This window comes from Pristis pectinata, chromosome 11, assembly GCF_009764475.1.
Source record: "Pristis pectinata isolate sPriPec2 chromosome 11, sPriPec2.1.pri, whole genome shotgun sequence".
NCBI classification, from domain to species: Eukaryota; Metazoa; Chordata; class Chondrichthyes; order Rhinopristiformes; family Pristidae; genus Pristis; species Pristis pectinata.
Genome location: NC_067415.1, coordinates 10,417,165 through 10,441,595, shown reverse-complemented (window position 1 = coordinate 10,441,595; position 24,431 = coordinate 10,417,165). Strand labels below are relative to the sequence as shown.

At 41.3% G+C, this 24,431-nt stretch overlaps 1 protein-coding gene across 1 annotated transcript in view; it reads right to left on the bottom strand.

Moving 5' to 3' along the window:
- Positions 1–24,431, bottom strand: part of dhrsx (dehydrogenase/reductase (SDR family) X-linked) — a 204,489-nt gene that overhangs the window by 166,284 nt on the left and 13,774 nt on the right. The window lies entirely within an intron of this gene.

Below are 24,431 nucleotides of genomic sequence, written 5' to 3'. Positions count from 1 at the left end.
CAGAAACAGGCCCTTCGGCCCAACTCATCCATGCCAACCAAGATGCCCATCTAAGCTAGTCCCATCTGCCCACGTTTGGCCTGTATCCCTTTAAACCTTTCCTATCCACGTGTAATCATACAGCGTGGAAACAGGACCTTCAGCCCTAATCATCCATGCCTTCCTGAGCTAGTCCCATTTGCCTGCATTTGGCCCTATCCCTCTAAATATTTCCTTTCTATTTACCTGTCCAAATGTTTTTTTTAAATGTTCCAATTTTACACACTTGCTCTAGCAGCTCATTCCATATACCCACCACTCTCTGTAAAAAAAAAACTTGCCCCTCAGGTCCTCTTCCCCTCACCTTAAACCTATGCCCTCGAGTTTTAGAATCCCCTACTCTGGGACAAGGACTGTGACCTGTCACCTTATCTACGCCCCTCATGATTTTATAAACCTCTATAAGGTCACCCCTCAGCCTCCTATACTCCAGGGAAAAGAGCCCCTGCCTATCCAGTCTCTCCTTACAATTCAAGCCCTCCAGACCCGGCAAGATCCTGCAAATCTTTTCTGCACCCTTTCCAGCTTAATAACATCGTTCCTATAGCTGGGTGATCGGAGTTGCACACAATGCTCCAAGTTTATTGGTGCAAACCCTCTAAATTATTAGTCTGGTAAATTAAACTGTTTAAGTTTTATTTGTACATTCTAAAAAGTTGTACATTAAATACTGATACCCAAAATATCTCAATGGGAGGGAGGAGCGTGTTGAGTGTGTATAGTTGTTTGCCCAAGAGTCAATCTCCTTAGGATTGTTGAAGCTTAGCTAAGGTATCTGATGTTTGAAATGATACAGCTGAGGCAGGTCATTTGTCCATTGTCCTGGGCCTGCTGTTGTAAAGAGCTAACTCAAGTACTTATCCAAATGCCTTTTCAATTCTATTCTTGTACCTACCTTTGCCACTTTCTCTGGCAGCTCATACGCACCACCCTGTGCATGAAGAGGTTGCCCCTCAGGTCTCTTTTAAATCTTTCCCCTGAAATCTTAACCCTATGCCCTCTAGCTTTCGGTTCCCTTTCCCTGGGAAAAAGACTATGTGCATTCACCCTACCTATGCCCCTCCTGATTTTATACACCTCTACAAGGTCAGTCCTCAGTCTACTATGCTCCAATGAATTAAGTCCTATCCTAAGAGATAAAACATCTCCCTAAGAGATAAAATACTTATTATATTAGCCACTGCAGAGCTAACATAGAACATAGAACAGTACAGCGCAGGAACAGGCCCTTCGGCCCACAACGTTGTGCCGAACAAATTAAACTAGTAATTAACTGCCTAACTAAACTAATCCCTTCTGCCAACACAATGTCCATACCCCTCCATTCTCTGCACATTCATGTGCCAATCTAAGAGGCTCTTAAATGCCTCTCTTGTACCTGCCTCCATTACCACCCCTGGCAACGCATTCCAAGCACCCACCACTCTCTGTGTAAAAAAAAATTGCCCTGCACATCTCAGTTGAACTTACCTCATCTCATCTGAAGCGCATGCCCTCTAGTATTAGAGCTATTGAACATTAATGCTCAGTAATGTGTTTACCATTAGGAGGGATCATTTGTCATTATTTTGCCAGTTCCTAACACTGAATTAGTTGCCATACACACAGGCAGCTTTCCTCAAAATAAACTTCATCCTTCCAAGCTAAGGACGGAATTAGTCAACCAGTTCTTTCTTTGATAAGCTACATGTGCTTCCTCTTCCAGAATAATCTCTCTAGCCCCGAAACTCATTCTTGTTGCTGTTATCAGCATCATTATGATCAAGGGGGAGAATCTGGGAATACATTTTAAATAATTGTACCTAAAATGGCTGTTACCTTTTTGTTTTCCACTGGAGTAATGTCACACACATAACTATGTTTGAGCAATTACTACCTGCAGTGCCACAACCAATGGTTGTACAATTGTAAACACGCTTGACAGGGGCTGTTGCTTGGAAGCAACAAAATTTATATTTCTTCTGCTGAGGAACTTCAGAGTTCAAAGAGATATGCTACAAACATTTCATGCACCTGCCAGTACTTTGAGAACAAATAAAACAGATCTTAAACCTGGAGAAGAAAACATGGTGTGGAGGTTAAGCTACAGGACTGGTATCCACAGGCCTGAGCAATTGATCTGGAAGCAAGAATTCAAATCCCACTAAGGCAGGTGAGTCATTTGAATTCTAGAAATTGAATAAAACTGGAATAAAAAAGACCTATAAAAATTCTGGATTGTTGTGAAATATGTTTTAGAGAAAGAAATCCACCACCGTTACCTGCCCTGGCCTCCATCCAGCTCCAGACCCAGTTACCCTCTCAAAGGATCTGGAAGGCAATTATGGACGAATGCTCTTTAAAATCCACTTGTTTATCCAAAATTTTGTTCCCCTGTCTTGACTTGTCCTGGTGTTTGTTAGAACAACTTGGACAGAAAATAACATGAATTTATACAGTGCTTTTCTCACGTCCCTTTCAAGGCTTCACTGAGCACTTTATAGCCAATAAAGGAGCCATGTAAATGCCAGTTAAAAGTCTTGGCAAAAACAAGAATGCAGAAGATATACAAACCACATCATAGAACAGTACAGCAAAGGAAAAGGCCCTTCAGCCCACAATGTCTGTGCCAACCATGATGCCAAATTAAACTTATCCCCTCCACCCTACCATACTTCTCCATATCTACCTTATCCCTCCATTCCCTGAACATTCATGTGCCTGTCTAAATGCCACTAATCATGTCTGCTTCCACCACCAGCCCTGGCAACGCATACTCTGTATAAAAGAACTTGACTCGCACATCTCCATTAAACTTTCCCCCTCTCACCTTAAAGCTATGCCCTCTAGTATTTGACATCTCCACCCCGGGAAAAAGACTCCATCCACCTTATCTATGCTCTCATTAGTTTATAAAATTCTATCAGGTCTCTCCCTCAGCCTCTGATGCTCCAAAGGAAACAATCCAAGTTTGTCCAAACTCCTTATTACATCAGATATATATAAAATAATTGAATTCTGCCTCTTAATGCGAGGGATTCAGTGCCACAATCATTATAATCATTGCAAACAGAGAGATGCAAGACAGCAATTGAATCTCAGGGACATTGGAAATTGTTTGTGACTTGCCTTCATAATCTGACATGAACGAAGTCTCTCAATTTAATTACCGATTAGATCTGGGCTGCTGTCATCCGTTGGTAATCACATATACAGTATAGTTTCCAAATCTGTAACATTACACAATACCATGCCTGGTCTTCTGGTGAGTATTAACCCAATGGTCAACGAGGCCCCCAACCAACATGTTCTGATAAAAGCAGAATAAGATATCTTTATTAGTCACATGTACATCATAACACACAGTGAAGTGCATCTTTTGCATAGAGCAGACACGAGGAGAATGTACAAACTCCTTACAGACAGCAGCGGGAATTGAACCCAAGTCGTTGGCACTGTAATGCGTTACGCTAACCACTACACTACTGTGCCTGCCCCTCCTGAAATTTTAACCTTTGTGAAACACCAATGGTATTAAAGCACATTTACTCCAGAGAATTTGGACCATTATAAAAATATGCTGAAAGAATAAACACTGCATCTTAAAATTATACACATAATCTTAGTACAAGAGGTCAAAAACTAGAACCCAGATGGTTGCTTGGATTACATAAGGTAAGTATTGAATTAATGTTGTTGCTGAACTTTCCCTCGTTCTTGACCCATGAGTATCACTAGCAAGACCAGAAGGAGTGTTGGTGGTTCAATAGTCACTGGGATAAGACTACTGAACGGTTCCCTTATACGATGAGATGGACACTTGACGTCATAATCTACCTTGTTATAACCATTGTCTACCTGCAATGCACTTCCCTGTAACTGTGACACTTTACTCTGTATTCTGTTATTGTTTTACCCTGTACCACCTCAACGCACTGTGTAATGAATTGATCTGTATGAACAGCATGCAAGACAAGTTTTTCACTGTACCTCAGTACAAATGAGAATAATAAACCAATACCAATAAACCTCCTTCAACCTGTGACACTGATTTAATTTGGAGCAAAACTGAGTAAAATGGTACAGTTTCTTCTCTAAAAATTCCAACAGCCAACTTATTTGATGGTTTATAAAAATATATTATTGTCACTTTTAGTGATAATAGATTTTTAAAATTAAATTCAAATTCTCAAACAATAGTAGTGGAATATGAACACATATTATATATGAACACATATTATAGAGTCATATCAGCATGGAAACAGGGCCTTCAGCCCAACTCATCCATGCCAACCAAGGTGCCTTCCTGAGCTACTCCCATTTACCTGCATTTGGCCCATTTTCCCCTAAATCCTTCCTATCCCTGTACCTGTCCAAATGTCTTTTAAATGTAACTGTACCTGCCCATACACTTTCTCTGGCAGCTCATTCCATATCGCCATGTTGTGTCTCTAATGCTATGTGCCTGTGATGCTGCTGCAAGTGTTTCATTGTACCTGTGCATACATGTACTTGTGCATATGACAATAAACTATTGACTTTGACTTCAGCACTGGAAAGAACAAGATGAGCAAGCCCACAATCTGCAGGCTCCCCTCCAATTCATACATCATCCAGATATCCACTGCCATTCCTTCATTGTCACTGGTACCAAGCCGTGGAATTCACTGCCTTCCCCACCTTCTCACAGGCAATAAATGTTGACTTTGCTGGTGATGTCCACACCATGGAAAATAAAAATGTAGGATTATTACCAATCTGCAATTGTGATGAGGAGTGGAAGAGAAACGAAAGCGTTGTGGAGTTGGTCAAGGGTTTTCCTTCCACAAAAAGATATTAATAGATGAGGACATCCGCCCATCACCCCCACACTCCTCCCACTGGGTCCGCTCCTTCCACCGTTCCCAATCTGCCCTCCCTGCCTCCCCTATTTGGTACCATGCTCCTGTCCAATCAGATTCCATCATCTGCAGCCCTTTGTTGCCTCCACCTATCACCTCCCAGCCTCTTGTCGCTATTTCTAATCCCATCCCCACACCCCCCCCCCCCAAGCCATCTGCCAATCACCCCTCCTCCCTGGATCCACCTGTCACTTGCCAGCTCTTGTCCACTGCTTTCCTTCACCTCTTTATACCAGCCTTCTCCTATCTACTCTTTCAGTCCAGGTGAAGGGTCTTGAGCCAAAACGTCAACTGTCCATTACCCTCTACAGATGCTGCCTGACCCGCTGAGCTCCTCCAGCAGCTCGTTTTTCCTCCAGATTCCCACATCTGCATTCTCTGGTATCTGCATATTAATAAATAAACTGGGTTTTGTTTCAAGCAAACAGAATGCCAAGACCAATGATTCTTAAATTCCCTCTTGTGATTGGTCTCTTAATTCCCCTGCATAGAGTTTCATGATTGGTGCAGGAAGAAGCTTGCCAAAACTTCAGTGACAGCTCGAGATCCTCCCAAAGACCTCAATGCAATGCAAAAAACATTCAGTGAGTTTTCTTTTAATCTGAGATCAGTTGCACCCAGGGAGACTATGGTGAATTATGCATCCTAATTCCAACAACCCCTTGATAATAGCTTTGATCCAAACACTTCCAGCATCTTAAGAAAACCTGAAACAATCCTCTACAGAGCTGAAAAGCCAAGCAAATTGAAGCTTATAAATATTCAGATTTATCCTCTTTAGAGAAATAATCTTGACACAATGAGATGACTCTTACATTGCGAGCAATCACAAACCATTTGGGTTCATTAAAAAGTCTTTACTGTACATTTCTTCCAACCACTCTCCACCCCTCCCCCAGTTTAGTCTTTTGGTATAAATTCAAAACAGAGCCCTGACTCAGAGAGAAGTTCCAATATTATCCAATGAATGTGTGAGGTCAGACCATCTAGTTCTGGAGAGCTGTGGTCTTCTGGACCTTTCATGTTTGATCCCCTCAAATGGACCCCGGTTTCTTCCCTATATTATTATTAATAGAAAGCATCCTATCCAGATGCATCACAGCACGGTGCAGCAAACGCTCTGCCCAAGACTGCAAGAAACTGCAGAGTTGTGGACACAGCTCAGCACATCACAAAAACCAGCCTCTCCTCCATGGACTCTGTCTTCACATCTCGCTGCCTCAGTAAAGCAGCCAACATAATCAAAGTCCCCACCCACCCCAGAGATTCTCACTTCTCCCCTCTCCCATTGGGCAGAAGATACAAAAACCTGAAAGCACGTACCACCAGGCTCAAGGACAGCTTCTATCCCGCTGTTATAAGACTATTGAATGGACATCTTGTCTGATAAGATGGACTCTTGACCTCACAATCTACCTTGTCATGGCCTTGCACCTTATCATCTACCTGCACTGCACTTTTTCTGTAACTGTAACACTACATTCTGCATTCTGTTATAGCTTTTCCCTTGTACTGCCTCGATGTACTGATGTGATGAAATGATCTGTGTGGATGGCATGCAAAACAAAGTTTTTCACTGTACCTCGGTACAGGTGACAATAACAAACCAATTTACACCAATTAAAAATTTTATTTCCAGAGGTTTGGAGGTCAGTATGCATCTATACAAAACCTGATGAACAGGCCGCAACAAATGCTCTGCCATCTTGACTTGCTGCGTTTTGTTTTAGGTGTTTAATAACTTTTTTTGTTTTTTTTAATGTTTTAATAACTAAGAATTTTAGGTTATGAATGGGGAAGGCAACTCCTCCACCTCTCTGCAACTTAAAACATGTTTGCTTCTCACTCTTCCAGGTCTGATGAAGGGTCGTTGACCTGAAGTGTTAACCCTGGTTCACAGATTCTGCCTGACCTGATGAGCATCCCCAGAGTGACGCAGTGAGGCAATCTCACAGCTCCAGCGATCCAGGTTTAATTCTAACTGCTGACGCTTCCTGTGAGGCATCTGCACGTTCTCCCTAGGTGGGTTTCATCCAGTCATGCAGCAGAGAAACAGGCCCTTCAGCCCAACTCATCTATGCCAGCTAATTTCCTCCGGGTGCTCCTGTTTCCCTCCCACTTCCCAAAGATGTGCGGGTTGGTAAGTTAACTGGCTGCTGTAAGTTGCCCCAAATGTGTTGGCAAGTGGTGGGATCTGAGGGAAGTTGATGGGAATGTGGGGATAATTTTAAAAAAAAGGGAGCAATGCACTCTGTACTAACCCAATGTAACCGCACTGCGTAATGAATTGACCTGTACGATCGGTGTGCAAGACAAGTTTTTCACTGTACCTCGGTACAAGTGACAATAATAAACCAACACCAATAGTATAAATTGGTGCTGATTGATCAGCACAGACTCTGTGGGCTGAAGTGCTTGTTTCTGTGCTGATGACCCTATGACTCCATGAACATAGAACAGTACAGCACAGGAACAGGTCCTCTGGCCCACGATGTTGTGCCGAGCATGATGCCAAATTAAACTGATCCCGTCTGCCTGCACATGATCCACATCCCTCCATTCCCTGCATCTTCATGTGTCTATCTAACAGCCTCTTGAATGGCACTATCATATCTGCTTCCACCACCACCCCTAGCAGTGCGTTCCAGGCACCCACCACTCTCTGTGTAAAAAACTTACCCCGCACATCTCCTTTAAACTTTCCCCCTCTTACCTCAAAGCTATGCCCTTTAGTATTTGACATTTCTATCCTGGGAAAAAGATTCTGGCTGTCTACCCTTTCTATGCCTCTCATTAAACTTCTATCCATGATGCTATCGCTAATACGCTATTCTTTCATTCCTTTAATATATTAAATTCTCTTTGTGTACAAGTTTCAGCAGCATTTATAATTCAGAATGCAACCCCCCCCCCCCCACCTACTTGTCTTTGTAACTTAAAGCAGGTTTGCTTAATCACCTTTCTAGATCTAATAAGGGCTCATTGATCTGAAAAGTTAACTCTGCTTCTCTCTCCACAGATGCCACCTGACCTGATGAGTATTACCTATTTTTTTATTTATAAGTTAAACTGTCTCTTACAAATTCCCCACCTCACCGCATGCTTTCCAGAAGAGATTTACCAGGATGCTGCCTGGATTGGAAGGTATGAGCTTTAAGGAGAGGATTGTTTCTCTGGAGCATCAGAGGGTGAGGGGAGACCTGATAGAAGTTTATAAAATCATGAGAGGCATAGATAGGGTAGACAGTCAGAATCTTTCTCCCTGGGTAAAAATGTCAAATACTGGAGGGTATGCATTGAGAGGGGGAAAAGTTTAAAGGAGATCTGAGGCAAGTTTTTTTTAAACACATAGTGGTAGGTGCCTGGAATAGCTGCCAGGGTAGTGGTGGAAGCAGATATGATAGTGGTATTTAAGAGGCTTTAGATAGGCACATGAATATGCAGGGAATGGAGGGATATGGATCACGTGCCGGCAGAAGAGATTTAGTTTAATTTGGCATCGTGTTTGGCGCAGACACTGTGGGCCGAAGGGCCTTCTCCTGTGCTGTGCTGTACTGTTCTATGTTCTTTCTGATCCTGCTACCCTCACTTCATCAGTTTAAACAGTGCATGAAATGTGCACTGAACAAAGCTATGCTTTGAGATTGATTGCCCATTACAAACAAGCTTGATAAAAACATAACGGAGGATATAGACTGCCACTCAGCACCCAAGGAAAGCCACACAGGTGATGAACATCAAGAGAAATCAAAAGATTAAATTATCATTTACAAAGAATGTAAAAATACATTCTTCCCTACAAAGCAAAACCTACACTTGAAATGAATACACCTCCTGAATGGTATCTGCATTATTAGAAACCTTCACACCAAAACAGCTTTATCACAACTTTCGCTGGAAGTTGCTTGCAAACTGTAAATAGTTAACCCAATCCAGTATTGTTACAATTATTCAATACCCCGATCACAGATGGGAGAGGTGAGACAGTGTTACTGTCACACACCACGACAATTTTTGAAGGAGGTTGGGATCGCACTGAGTACAAAAGGTCGAGAGCTGTGCTTGACATTTTGAAAGGCTGAACTCGCTATAAATCTGACGCGCTTTCTTGCCTGCTGCCAAAGAGGTCAAAGTTCCAACCCAAAATAGCAAAGTGTCTACAGAATTTGCAACAGTCCTGTCAAAGATAACCACAGGGAACCCACAGGTTGAACCAGTGTGTAGATTTAGAATGCTGTCTCTTTTTTTAAAAAAGATCTGGTCATAAATTTAATACATGCACAGAAAGAAAGTTACTGAAATTGATGCAGATGGCTACTGATCCACCACAATTCAGAACCAATATTTCAGAGATTCCAAATATCTATTCCTAGGGGTGCTTTTCTGTCTTAAAATACACACAAACTCCAGCAACATTAAGAGTTACAAGAGCTTTAGAAGTCAACAGAGATTGTCAGTGTGCCATTTCTGCTGATCATTAGGAATTCTTTTAATTCACTCACAAGATGCATACAAGGTGAACATTAAATGCTCATCTGTAAATGCCCTTGAAAAGGTAGTGATGGACTTCCATCTTGAAGTGCTGCAGGCACTGTGTTTAATAAGTAAGTACTTCAAGTTATGAATCAGTTAATGACACCTGTACTCAGCCTCAGAGGTTGCTCTTTATGGTTGCTCGACAAACTACTTTCAATGTAGTTTATTCTAACTAAGTACACTTTCATACTTTCATTCTCACCCCTCATGTCCACAGCTTCCGTCAATCTTAAAACTTTTTTGAAGTTTCTTCTTCTATCAGCCACAAGTGTTTCAAATGAACTTTAAATATTTCTATGCATTTAGCATGAAGGAATCCTTTCCCTCAAAAGTATAAATTAATTCAGAACAAGTTTTTTTTTACAATTAAATCATACTTTCTTTTTATTTGCAGACTGTAAAACTCATGCCATAAATGTTTGGTAGTTATGTGTATGTACTTAATGTCACTAACACACCAGAGTCTTACCGGGATCTATGAATTCACAAGAATTCGAGGACATCTTCAAGAGGTGGTGCCTCAAGGTGGCGGCATCCATCGTTAAGGGCCTTCACCACCCGGGACATGTTCTCTTCACGTTACTACCATCGGGGAGGAGGTACAGGAGCCTGAAGACCCACCCTCAATGTTTCAGAAACAGCTTCTTCCCCTCCACCATCAGCTTTCCGAAAGGTCCATGAACACTACCTCATTATTCCTCTTTTCCACTATTTAATTTATTTTTGTAACTTACAGTAATTTTTTTGTCTTACTGCCGCAAAACAACAAACTTCACGACATACATCAGTGATAATAAACCTGATTCTGATTCAGTCCTGGGCGCAACTCACCAGGGTATGGAACAATGCAGCACAGGAACAGGCCCATGATATCTATGCCAACTACGATGCCACAGTAAACTGCACATCAGCCTGCACATGGTCTGTATCCCTCCATTCCCTGCTTGTTCATGTGTCTGTCTAAATGACTCTTAAACATTGCTATTGTATCTGCTTCCACCAATTCCCCTGGTAACCACTCTCTGTGTAAAAAAAAACTTGCCTCGTAACTCTCCTTTAAATTTTCCCCCCTCTCACTTTAAAGCTATGCCCTCTTGTATAAAAGAAGTGGATTATTATTATTCATGTTGAGGGGAATAAAATCAGCACCACTTTGATGCAGTAGTATAAAGAGGCTCGACTAATTATGATTTCATTCAACAAATTCAGTTGACACTAAACTCACTTGAGGATTGAATCAATGTTTTATTAGGATCAGGGGAAAAAAAAAAATCACACTGAAACTAATGCATTTTAATACAGGACAACATATTTCTGGTTAAAAGATTTGACTTCATTTCCATGGCATCTTTCACGTTCATGTCAGGATGCCCAAAGCACTTTGAAGTTTAATGAAATGCTCTGGTTTCCTCCCACATTCCAAAGGCGTATGGGTTAGGAAGTTGTGGGCATGTTATGTTGGGGCTGGAAGCGTGGCGACACTTGCGGGCTGCCCTCAGAACACTCTACACAAAAGATGCATTTCACTGTGTGTTTCGATGTACATGTGACTAATAAAGAAATCTTATCTTAAATGCTTCTGAAGTGCAGTCACCGTGGTAATCTAAGAAATTCAGCAGTGAAAGAGGAAGAAAAGTTAGTCAGGACACAGTGCTAACTCCCTGCTCCTCTTCAACATAGTGACACTGAACTTTCCTCTTGAGAGCTAAGGGGACTACACCTTGCAGTGTTGTCAAAAACAAAAGAAACAATGCCACTCACTTTTGGTACCACACAGGACCATTAGGCTTTATGTTCAAATTCCTGGAGTAGGACTTGAGCCCATGACCCTCAGAGATCAGCATGCTTAAGTCATCATAAGTAACAGGAACTAACCTGCCATCATCAGTGCAGGCCTTCAGTCATGAAGTGATCAGCAGAGTTTGTCCTGGGTGTCAATGTTCCCTTCATCAAAAACTCACAAGAAGAAAAGCTAGTTGTTCATCTGAAATTGCACTTGATCAATTTTCCAGCACCATACCAACAATCAACCCAATGTTTCCCTCAGGAAAATAACTTTTTCTATGAAATAGTAAAAGAATATTTTACTGCTTCTCCACCAGTTGCCCTTGATATATATCTGAGTAGCATGCTAGCCCATTTCAGATGGCTAAATGGCACGACAAAATGGCTTTAATATTTCTTGGAAGCTACTAGATTTGTAAACTGCCATGGTGGGATTTGAATTCATTCTAAGATAAGGTATCTTTATTAGTCACATGTACATCAAAACACACAGTGAAATGCATCTTTTGTGTAGAGTGTTCTGGGGGCAGCCCGCAAGTGTCTCCACGCGTCCAGTGCCAACATAGCATGCCCACAACCTCCTAACCCATACATCTTTAGAATGTGGGAGGAAACTGGAGCACCTGGAGGAAACCCACGCAGACAAGGGAAGAACATACAAACTCCTTGCAGACAGTAGCTGGAATTGAACCCAGGTCGCTGGCGCTGTAATAGCATTAAGCTAACCACTACACTACCATGCCTGCCAATGTAGATTATCAATATAAAAGGTCTGGATTATTAGTCTATGTACTACTTACAATTTAAATGATAAAAAGCAAACAATGCCCTTCAAACCAATGTGGACCAGTCTTCTACAGAAAGACTCAAAGGGTCAGGCAACATTGAAGGTGGAAAGCATTAAAACATTAGCTCTGCTTCCCTGTTGCTAGAGATGCTGGCTACTTCTGGCATTTTCAGAATTCATTATGAGATTTACAGCAATTTGCTTTCAGCCCTCGCTGGGTAACACAGTCGACATGGACGAGTTGGGCTGAAGTGCCAGTTTCCATGCTGTATGACTCTATGACTCTAATGTGCAGATTCAATTGCAACTTTCAAACGGCTATTGGACATAGACAGGAAAGATCTTTCTGACCATGGGGAAAGAACAGAGAAGTGAGACTGTCTGAATGGGCTCATCCTCTACTGTATAAGCTCAAACCAAGCATGAATATTCTACCTGCGATGTACATTTACATTGTTGTGAAGCAAGGTCACTGAATGAAATAACTGTAGCTCCCAAACAAGCCAGAATAATTGGTTGTTTTGAAACAAATTTTTAACCATTCTATAGAGTCTTAGCATTCCTCCCTTTCACAGCCTCAAAGAACCTGTTCACATTTGGGCTGGAGGAGAAGAATAGTCAGTTACGGAGGTTATCATAAGTGAGCAAGATTTCATTCTCACCCCTATGCCCAGGCATCTCCAGCAAGAATGTTAGAAATTCCAAAGACCAAACAGAAAACAAGGAAGCACCAATCCATTGTCTCACCACTACCCAAGGCCAGGTGACACCAACTGTAGTACACCATAAGGGGGTCTTCTAGTTTATACAATAAAAAAAGTCACATTTATTGTCATATGCATGTACACGTATGCACAGGTGCAATGAAAAACTTATTTGCAGCAGCATCACAGGCACATAGCATCAGATACACAACTTTTGCAAGGTCATAAATTAAACATAAATTATACACAATTTTTACAAGAACACGATAAAAAATTTTTTACAAGTCCACTGGAGTGCAAAGTGGTCATAGTGTTGCTATACTGAAGTAGTGATTAGGGTTGTGCAGGTTGGTTCAAGAGCCAAATGATTTAATGGAAGTAGCTGTTCTTGAATCTGGTGGTGTGGGACTTCAGGCTTCTGTACCTCCTGTGCAATGGTAGCTGCAAGAAGATGGCATGGCCTGGATGGTGGGGATCTTTGATGATAGATGTTGCCTTCTTGAGGCAACATCTGATACTTAATATCAGGCTGCATTTTCACCCAGAGGGTTAAAAGGGAAGCTGAGAATGAATTCATACCACAACAAATGCACCATCTGGAAACAGCAGCACTGTGACCAATTCGAAGTGTAGCTGCCCACAGCTTCATTACCAACTAATTAGAATTCTGAATTTAAACAAAACAGGAAATTAAGCAGAGAAAGGATTACACTTGATGATAACTGTATGGTTGTAAAATATCCAGACAGACAGTGCTTTAGAAACTTGAATTATCACAGATGTTTTTAAGCCCTATGCTAACAAGGGAGTGGGAACAAAGCGATGAGCAAGACTTTTTTTTAATAAAAGCAGCCATCCAATATTAACCTCTTCTTTCAATACCCTGCTAGTCCTAACGCCATATCCATGAACAGCAAGCATGTGGCAAGATAGCAAACAGGAGAGGAAAGATGAGACTACTGAGGGAGAACTGCACTGCTGGTCAGACCATCAAAGAGATGAGTTGCTAAATCAAGACCATGCTTCACAGTTCTTCGAAGAAGAACAATAGAGTTCTTGCCACTATCCTAGCCAATACTTATCCCTCAACTATCATTATTAGTATTGGTATATGATTGTCACTTGTACCAAGGTACAGTGAAGAACTTGTCTTGCATACCATTCGTACAGATCAATTCATTACAGAGTGCATTGAGGTAGGATGGTAAAAACAGTAACAGAATACATTAAGACCTATTATCTGGTCACTTATCTCATTGCTGTTTGTGGGACAATTCTTCATGCAAGCTAGCTAACAGGTTTCCCCAATTACAACAGCATCAACTCTTCCAAAGTACTTCATTGGCTTTGAGATGAATTGAGGGCATGACAAGCAGTATCAATGTAAATCTTTCTTTTCCTCACTAACCCAGTGACACTAACATCAAAAGCAGGATTCTTCTACCCACCAACAATAACATTACACTAACAGCAAAGGCCAGGGACTGAATCCAGGATCTCTCTAGTCTGGGAGGCACAGATGGCTGCTGCTAACATAGGAGCCAGACAATTTTATGCTCCAACCAGCGGAGTTACTGAAGGAGACAGTGGTTCAATTTTTACTTTCATGGGTCAGAATCTTTACAGCAATAAAAAATAAAGTGAAACTGAAAAGCATCTTAGGGCTCATTTTGAATCGAGTGCATCCAATTCACTACAAATGTTGGACCAGTTTCCTGATGTGAACTTTCACTTCTGTTTAAATTAAATGAGCAACTTCGCACTGCAGTTTGACTGCAATCTGCATCAAGAACAGAGTTCTCTGGAGTGAAGCACACTCAGCAGTAGTTTTACCCTGCACGTTAGCCAAGTTAGCTAATTAAAAATCCAGAAGTGGCAAATGAATTTTTAATTAAAAGATAAAAACTGAACAACACATATTATTTGGTCAGGCATATCTATATAAGGAGTTAACCTTTCAGATATGAGAGCCTTCATCAGGTTCTGATGAAGGGCCTCAATCCTAAAACGTTAAGTTGATTTCTCTTTCCACAGATGCCAACTGACTGCTGAAAGTTCCCAGCACCTGCTGTTTTTATTTCAGTTTTCCAGCATCTGCAGCTTTTTTTGATGTTCGGCTATTATAAGGTATGTGACCTTAATATATTTTTGCAATCAGCTTTATTCCATGATGATAACTTTGTTGGAAAAATAAGGCAATAAGTAGCTAAGTCAGTGCTTTACCAATCTTTACTCCACTATTAGTGTAAAAATGTCTTGTTTTAGTCCAATGCAATTGGTAAGAACATGCAGAGAGTACAGATGGTAGTGATCCAATCAGAATAAATATTCCAGGCCAGAAGAAAAGCCTAACTAATAACAAGCAGCTCCAATGGGGAATAGTTCAGTTTGGAACCAGCAGAACGTGTGTTCTGAATGACAAGAGGGGCAGGTATGGCTCACACCATTATGTAAGTCAACATTCTCAGAAACACTCTGCTGAAGTAACTACTGAGCAAGACAAAATCCCAATATGTCCAGTAAGAGAGACACTATGCCAGAAAAGTTCTTACTCTTATTTCAAGTTCTGGTGCCAGCATTCGCTTCCACACTGAATGCTGGCACACATTTGTCCAGTGACACATGAAATATATTAACTGGAATTCAATGCAAGGCAGTTTCGACTAAAATTACTCCATGCCGAAATAATGATACAATTAATAAAGGTTCCTACCTCAATGGTGTTGTTCATGTTAGATAACAAGAGGTCAAGACCACCTCAGAACCAAGTTCTGATCTGGGAGGTGCTTGCCAAGGAAGCAGAGAAAAAGATACAAGGATGTGCTGAACGCTCCTTGGAAGAAGTGCAACATCCCCAGGAATTTCCGACCCAGGACTGCTCAAAGTGGAACAGGAGCATAGGAGGTGGTATTGAGAATCTCCATGGTTATGCATCAGCAGGACATAGATACCCTACACATGCAGCAGAAGAACTTCACAAACTACCCACCCGCCAGCCATCGCCTGCCCCATCAGTGGGAGAGTCTGCAGTTCCCACATTGGCCTCACCAACCACCTCATTACTCATCTCATTACCTACAAACACGAGAGGAAGCGAATCATCCTCAATCCTGAGCAAGGTGGAGAGGTGGCAAGTGACCAGATAGCAAGAAAAAATGTGACAGAATCATAGAAATGTTACGGCAGAGAAAGAGGCTAAATGGAATAGAAAGAGACTATTCAGCTCCAAGTCTATGCCAGCTCCAGAACAAGCAAAACCAGTCTCACTCTCCCACTCTTTCTCTATTGCTCTGCAAATTACTTTCCCTCAAGTGTTTATCCAATTCCCCTTTGAAGGCACTGTTTGATTTTGTTTTTATCACCTCAAGATCCAGATCATAACTGTTCTCCAGTAAATAAGGTTTTCTTCACAGTCCCCTTGTAAATTTTGCCCAAAAGTTTGAATCTCTGCTTCTTGTCCTTGAACCACCTTTTAATTGGTTCAGATAATAAGATAATAATATTTCTCTATTAGTCACATGTACATCAAAACACACAGTGAAATGCATCTTTTGCATAGAGTGTTCTGGGGGCAGCCCGCAAGTGTCGCCATGCTTCCGGCACCAACATAGCATGCCCACAACTTCCTAACCTGCGTGTCTTTGGAATGTGGGAGGAAACCCATTCAGTCACGGGGAGAACGTACAAACCCCTTACAGACAGTGGTGGGAATTGAACCCAGGTCGCTGGCGCTGTAATAGCGTGTCCACCTCTATCACATCTCCTCTCAATGTTCTTTGCTTCAAGAAGAACCCCAACTTCTTCAGTCCAATGCAGCTGAATTCTCTCATTCATGAAACCATTCTGGTAAATCCTTCCTGCACCCTTTCCAGGACCTTCAATCCTTCCCCAAAATTGGACACAGCTGCAGCTAGTTAGTGGTATCTATTGGATTCCAATACCACAGGTACTGGAAGTACAAAATATCAAAATGCAGAAAATGCACATCTGTGGAAAGAGCTTTTTTCAGCTCTGATTAAAAGTTAACTTTATTTCTAGTACGATGATAGGTCATCAACCTGAGATGTAACTCAGTTTCTTTGCACAGATGTTGCTCACCTTGCTGAGTGTTTTCAGCATTCTCCACTGCCGCAAGAAGGGAGAAACACTGAGAAGACACCAAACAGCAGGGAACTAAAGGCAGAGTACAGCACAAGGGAAGGGCAGATAGCCAAAAGAAGCAAGAGTAAACAGAAAATACTAAACCTCTCTTTGAAACACAATACTCAGAGACAAGCAGATGCTGTGGGAATTGGCAACAGCAAGTTGTTTGAAGACCTTCCGTTTGCTGATCCAAATGACTTCTTTGATTTCCCAGAAGCCAAAGTTCTTTTTTAAAAAAATGGGATCAAAGCAGCATAACTATGACCAGGAGAGGGCAGGGAAAAACTCTGTGGCCTACATAACAGATTATGAAAATTGCAGGATGCCCTCTTCAGGGATACAAACACATTATTTTTTTTATTTGCTCCTGCAGTGATGCCTACATTGTAACATTTTTTTTAATGACTTGCTATGTAGAGCAACATTCTGTTACAACTACTCTTTTAATGAATAACGCGAGGATTATCATCCTGGGCCATTTACATCCTTTATGAAGACTTATCTTTTCCTGTTCACTATCTTCGACTTCATTTATCCACAATACACCATTTTCCACATCCTTACTAATCCTGCTCCATGCAAAAGTAAATACAAATCCACTGTGGAGACACAGGAGATTCTGCAGATGCTGGAATCTGGAGCAACATGTACAAAATGCTGGAGGAACTCAGCAGGTCAGGCAGCATCTATGGAGGGAAATAATAGTCGATGTTTTGGGTCGAGACCTTTCATCAGGACTGGAAAGGAAGAGGGCAGAAGCCAGAAGCAAGAGGTCAGGGGAGGGGGAGGCTGGCAGGAGATTGGTACCAATCCACTGTGATTCTTTGCACTATTAACCCTTATAACTCAAATTCATGACACAGATATCCCAAACATCTTGACAAGCTGCATAAAGAAGGCAACATATATCATCAAAGGTCCCCACCACCTGAGCCATGTCATCTTCTCGTAGCCACCATCGGGCAGAAGGTACAGAAGCCTGAAGTCCCACACCACCAGGTTCAAGAACAGCTACTTCCTTTCAACCATGTGGTTCTTGAACCAACCTGCACAACCCTAATTACTACCTCAGTATAGCAACACTATGACCACTGTGATCATTTTGCACTACAATGGACTTTGTTTTTTACTTGTTCTAATTGTGTTCTTTCTTGTAAAAATTGTGTATAATTTACGTTTTTCTTGTGAAAGCTGCTTATCTATGTGCCTGTGATGCTGCTGCAAATAAGTTTTTCATTGCACCTGTGCATGCACGTGCTTGTGTATATGACAATTAATTCAACTTTGACTCTGAAGTCCCTCTACTGGACCTCGAAACTAGCAGCAGGAATATTATACTTTAACAGCTTTCCCCCGCCTTGTAAATTTTACCTAAAATTTTAAGTCTGTGCCCCTGATTCTTGAACCATCTTTTAATGAGATTAGCCTTTCTTTAATTACCCTATTAAACAAATCACGTCCCGTGATACATTAGCAAAGCATTATCAAACAAAACAATGTTAAACACAAGCAAAAAAGGAACAGGAGTTGCCACAAGGTCACTCAAACCTGCTCTGCTGTTCAATATGGTGATCCGCCCCAGCCCTCAACCCCTTTACTGAGACATTGTCCTTAGCCCTCAATTTCCTTTCAAAATTGTATCTACCTCCTCTTTAAATACTTGCAGTGATCTAGTCTCCATAACCCTCTCGGGTCGAGAATTCCAGAGATTCACCACCCTCTATGCACTTCAGTTTTAAATGATCACCCTTTAATCTTGTAACTACGTCCCTTTATTCAAGACTCTCCCCCTAGTGGAAACATGTCAACAGGCACTTTGTCATGCCTGCTTACATGCCTGTTACATTAAGATCTTGGATCTTATAAAATATCTTTATTAGTCACAAGTATATCGAAACACACAGAAAAATGCATCTTTTGCGTAGAGTGTTCTGGGGGCAGCCTGCAAGTGTCGCCACGCTTCCGGTGCCAACATAGCATGCCCAAAACTTCCTAATCCGTACATCTTTGGAACGTGGGAGGAAACCGGAGCACCCGAAGGAAACCCACGCAGACACAGAGAGAACGTACAAACTCCTTACAGACAGTGGCCCGAATTGAAACCGGGTCACTGGCGCTGTAATAGTGTTACACTAACCGCTACACTACCGTGCCTGAATAAGACCTCATTCTCCTAAACGCCAAAGAACATATATCTATTTTCTTTTCCCACTCCTTATAGGACAACCCTCAAAAACCAAGGAATTAGCCAAGAAAATCCCTTCTGGACTGCTTCCAATGCTAATATATCCTTTCTTAAATAAGGGGTCCAAAACTGTACACAGTTATAAACTGTGGCAAGTCACATAATAGGAGAATAGACTGCTCAAAGCTTATTCAAAGGGGCAAGTTCTGGAGAAGTAGCAATGGAGAAAGTTAGGGTGAGAATTACAGAACTTTGCAAGTCTAGATAGTTCAAACAAGCAACGTAAATCATGGGTATTCAAGAGGTTAGATTTGGAAGGGGGTAAAAACTTTTAAAGGTTACAAACATTGCATGCCTAGGGAAGAACATGGTAATGAAAAGCTGTCAGACAGCAATATCCTGAAGATGCAAGAGACTGCAGATGCTAGAATCTGGAGCAACACACAAGATGCTGGAGGAACTACGAGGGTCAGGCAGCATCTATGGAGAGATGCTTCCTGACCCACTGAGTTCCTCCAGCATCTTATGTGTTGCTCGCAATATCCTGGACTCCAGGCACATAGACCCTTCCCAACAGATAACACGGTGAAATCCTTTTTGAACTTGTCTGCGATTCACAGCATTTTCTTCTTCAAAATAGCAAGCAAGTTTTCGGAAGACAACACACAGCTACCCTTCGCACATTCATTCCTTTGCTGGCAGCAGGTTGTGACATTTTCATGCATTCCTTCCCAAAATGTAGTTGGATTAGAATGTGGCAAGGACAACATTTATTACCCTGACCTAGCTGACGGAACCACAGTGTTCTGTGGTAAAGGTGTTATCACAATCAATTAATAATTTCTGAGATTTAAGTATTGGGAAAGGAGAAAATATTTTAATTTTTTTTCTGCTGCTAATAGCACACCAATCAAATAATAAATATTTTAAATTCTGGGGCACTAGGCCTCCAAAATTCACTTTATTTACTAGGTCAATTATTTTTCCCCTCAGTTTTTTTTTATATTCTTAATCCTTGAGTTGAAGTTCTTTATACTCTAATTCCAATCACTTTATTATCTGACATAACCTCTCCTTGTTTTTGTCCTCTAACTTCTAAGCCTGAAAAGCTTTGATGTGTATGGGCAGCAGTGGCATAGCTAATAAAGCTACTGCCTCATAGCTCCAGTGACCTGGGTCCTATCCCAACCTCCGGTGTTGTCTGTGTGGGATTTGCATGTTCTCCCTCTATCTGCGTTCCCCCAGGTGCTCCGGTTTCCTCCCACACCCCAAAGACTCGCGGGTCAGTAGGTTAATTGGCTACTGTAAATTGCCCCTAATTCATAGGTGAGTGATAGAATCTGGGGGGAGTTGATGGGAATGTAGGAGAATAAAGTTTAGGGTTTTGTAAATAGGTGCTTAATATTTGACACAGCAATTATGTAGCCACGTTTGATGCAGAGTCAGTGGGTCAAGGGGCCCATTTCCATTCTGTACAACTCTTCTTTCTTTTCACTAGCTCCAATTTGGAGAGCATTTTAGAAAATTGTGTTGAAAGAGATTTCAGCATAACTATTCAAGGAATACTGAACAGTCACAGGTGCCTTATTTCAGATGACACATTACACTACTCTCTCTCATGTAGCAATAAGAGCCCATGACACCACCTTGAAGACAACAGTGATAGAAATTCACCCTTCTTTAAAGTCTATTTAGTGAATGTGGCATGTTGTAACACAAGCAGCCTACTGGTTGACCTGAACAAATGAAACAAAACAGGAAAGTTGATGAAAAACCTGGATAAAAAGGCATTAGGGTGATTTTCATCCTGAATCATGCATAAGAATATTTCCTGTGCACTTCCTGATTGCAGTTACCCGCAGAGCTGATGATAGACACATGATTGTAGCACTGACTGCTCTGAAATGAGTCAGCTCTCAAAGAACACTCTCTATGACAGGCAGAAACCAGCAACAGAAAGAACCACCACAGAAATGAAGAAAGTGCCAGGAGGGGGAAGCAGTACCCTCCTGTAAAGCTGGGAATCTCTAATAAAATGGTCCTGGCGTTATAGGCTTCCATGCCACATGGCCATGTAACTTCTGCACGTTGGATTATGGTGCATAATATGGAGATGCTGCAATCTTTGTCAGTGATGTTTGAGAACAAGACTGAAACACAGAGAAACAAGACTGGCAGAGACTGTGGAAGCTCCTTAATTCACATCTCCTTGCTGATACTACAAAGTTTGCTGCTTATTTTACCTTAAAGGTATAAAGTCAGAAACAGACATAGGTCACACCTTTAACAGCCAATTTCTGTTAGTAAATGCAGAAATAGCTACCGCAAATGTGCATCTGATGCTGGGCAAACCCTAGATGCGGTTAGGTGAATGAAACCCAAAGATGACCAAGCCAATTGCCCAATGATCACTAGCAAGAATAACTTGTCCTAAATGGCTTGCGTTTTCTAGTGAAACCTCTGCCTAGAAATCAGATCTATTTGCACATGTGTGGCACAGAGGTTTTGCCAATGTCCTAGGCAATTTTTATTCCTCAACCAACATTACAAAAACAGATTATCTGGACCTCATCAGATTGTTGTTTATGTGGGCTTGCTGTACTGCATATTGTAACATTGATATCTCAAAAGTAGTTTGCTTGCAGTAAACCACTTTGGATGCCTTGAAAATATGTAAAAGGCACTAAAGAAATGCACATTAATTTTTGGTCGCCTCAAAGTTCCTGTTCCATGAACGGTAGTAAATTTCCAGCAAAAATATTCTGCAAACAAAATAGTGAAATCTTCCACCTTTAGGTGACCTGACTCAACTCTACAGCAAAGTGATTGACTATTTTGACTTTGAAATTACCTAGCAAGCCATTCAGTTCAAGGACAATTACAGATGACCAGTGAATCCCAGATCCTGTAAGCGAATGTACAGCAAACCCAGGGCAAGTAACATGGTTATCCATGCAGTGATTATAATTCTAGCCAACATATTATGGAAATTGAATTCCTTCATTGCAAACACTGAAATAACTCGTTGGAACAATTATGCAAAATTGTGCTCTAATGTTGCATGATGATAGGCAAAAGGCTTGCATTTATAAACTGTCTTTCAGGACCTCATTATCTTTAAGAGCTTTAAGCCAATTAATGGACCATAGAAGTATGGTCACTGTTGTCATATGGAAAGTCTGACAACAGCAATTCAAATACGATCAACACACACAAAACTCAGCAGGTCAGGCAGCACCTATAGAGGGAAATAAACAGTCGGCGTTTCGGGTCAAGACTCTTCACCAGGACTTCACCTTGAAGTCAAGACAGCATTTTGTTTGATACCAAGGTCAAGTTAAACTAAAATCAAGAGGGAATGAAAAATATATTGACCTTTCAGTGATATCTATGGATGCTGAAGCCCAATCACCTCAGCCTCAGCATGATTTTCTTGGCTCAACTGCTTTCGTCAACAATCTTTCACCTTATCAAGGTCTGAAGTGGGGTATCCTCCAATGATTGCACAGGCTTGAGCTCTATTTACAATTCATCAAGGAAAAAAAAAGTCTGGAGTAACAAAGATCTGGATTAAGCTGGAAAGTGGCAAGTAAAAGTCTCACCGCTCTGATGCTAGACAATATCTATCTCCAACAGTAGTCAGCTTAACACGCCATCCTGGTCACTAGTATTATTATCCAGAATGCCGGTGATTACCATTTATTAAATACACACCTGGTCCAGCTACACAAATGCCACAGCATGTGTGTTGTCTCTAATGAGTGGTTCAGTTTCTGAATCCCCAAAGCCTATCACACACAAGCCACAAGTCAAAAGGTTGAATAACTTGTCTATAATTCTGTGAAACACCAGAATCACTGACTTGTATGTCATGAAATTTGTTGTTTTGCAAGTCAATGGCCTAAACATTCTATCCTAAATGGTACACTGTGATTTCGGTGTTCACTATCTACAGAATACGATCATTGCAGCAATTCAACAAAGCTTCCTCAGCATCATTAACCTCCAATTACTTAGTGGGTCAGGGATAAGTGACAGGGATAAATGTATAGGAATAATATTAGCTCCCAAGTCACCTTCCAAATCATACTTCATCCTGATTTGGACCTTTCTTGTTGCTGTTTTTCCCCCAATCACAGGGTCAATATTTTGGAACTCCTTACCAAACACCAATATAGTAGTAGTTTCACCACAGAAACCGTGACAACTCTAAAAGACCTACAGGCTGTCCTTGGGTTAAGAACACCCGACTTATGGACACATGCGGACAAACTCCCATAATATTTTTAAATTTGAAAGTCTGACATACGTACATATGTACCTACGGACTGCAAAACTAGTTTCTTCCCTCTCTCTGCTTTTAGTAATTTTTCTTCCTTATCAGTCTCGTGTGCTTTTGATGGCATTCATTACAATACTGTAGAGGTATAGTTAGAATGGAATGATTTTAGCGTATTTTCTGACTTAAGGACAAAATTGACTTATAGATGTCTATAAAATTGGAACCCATTCATTACACATGCATTGCCAGTACTCAACTCTACCAATCACCTTCTCTCAAACCCATGGTTGTCAGAAGCACCCACAAAAAAAGCACAATTTACAGAATGAATGAAAGTTGATCTGTACATGGATCCAGAGATACTCAATTAGGTCCCTGAGAGGAACAGTACTTTTTCCCCCATTAAGAGGCACAACGTCAAATGTAGCATTTGCAACAGCACTAAAGCCATCTCCAAGCATCGTATCAACTCAGTATTTTGAAGCTTGCATGCAGTCTTGTGCATACTTTTCATGCTGGTATGCACGCTTTTGCATTTGAGGACCAACAAATGGTCCAAAATTCACCTAATTCTAAGTCAGGAATTTTTCCACCATTAGCCAGTGGATCAAAACAACTCAAATCCACATACAATGATACTTTGAGAATTTGAAAGATACTCAACAACTCAACGAGGAGAAACTGCTTTTCCCCAGAGAGCAGTGAACCTGTGGAATTCTCTACCCAGGGATGCAGTAGAGGCTACTTCATTAAATATATTTAAGACACAGTTAGAGGCTACTTCATTAAATATATTTAAGACACAGTTAGAGGCTACTTCATTAAATATATTTAAGACACGTTTTTGCATAGTAGGGGAATTAAGGGTTATGGGGAAAAGGCAGATAGGTGGAGCAGAGTCCACAGCCAGATCAGCCATGATCTTTTTGAATGGCAGAGAAGGCTCAACGGGCCAAATGGCCTATTCCTGCTCCTACTTCTTACGTTCTTAATATCAATGTGTGAAATAAATTTTCTGTACTACCAATTTGCATGGGTCACAACCATTGTTGTATCTAACTCGCAACATTAGGTAATGATATTCTGACAA